Consider the following 237-nt stretch of genomic DNA (forward strand, 5'->3'; position numbering starts at 1 on the left):
AGAATACCAAACTGAATGATTAATCAACTGAAGTTTGAATACAAAGTATTCATACATAATACTAAAATTACATAGAACATAATAAAAGTGTGCACTTTCTAACTCCCACTAAACCAAAGAATCCTCACACTGTAGAACACTCATGTGAGCAGTATGCTCATAAAAGACCTTGGGTGTGATAGCCTTTGTGAGAGGATCCGCAATCATGGAGTTAGTGCCTAAATGTTCTATGGAAAG

The sequence above is a fragment of the Lupinus angustifolius genome, chromosome LG08 (assembly GCF_001865875.1).
Source record: "Lupinus angustifolius cultivar Tanjil chromosome LG08, LupAngTanjil_v1.0, whole genome shotgun sequence".
Lineage (NCBI taxonomy): Eukaryota > Viridiplantae > Streptophyta > Magnoliopsida > Fabales > Fabaceae > Lupinus > Lupinus angustifolius.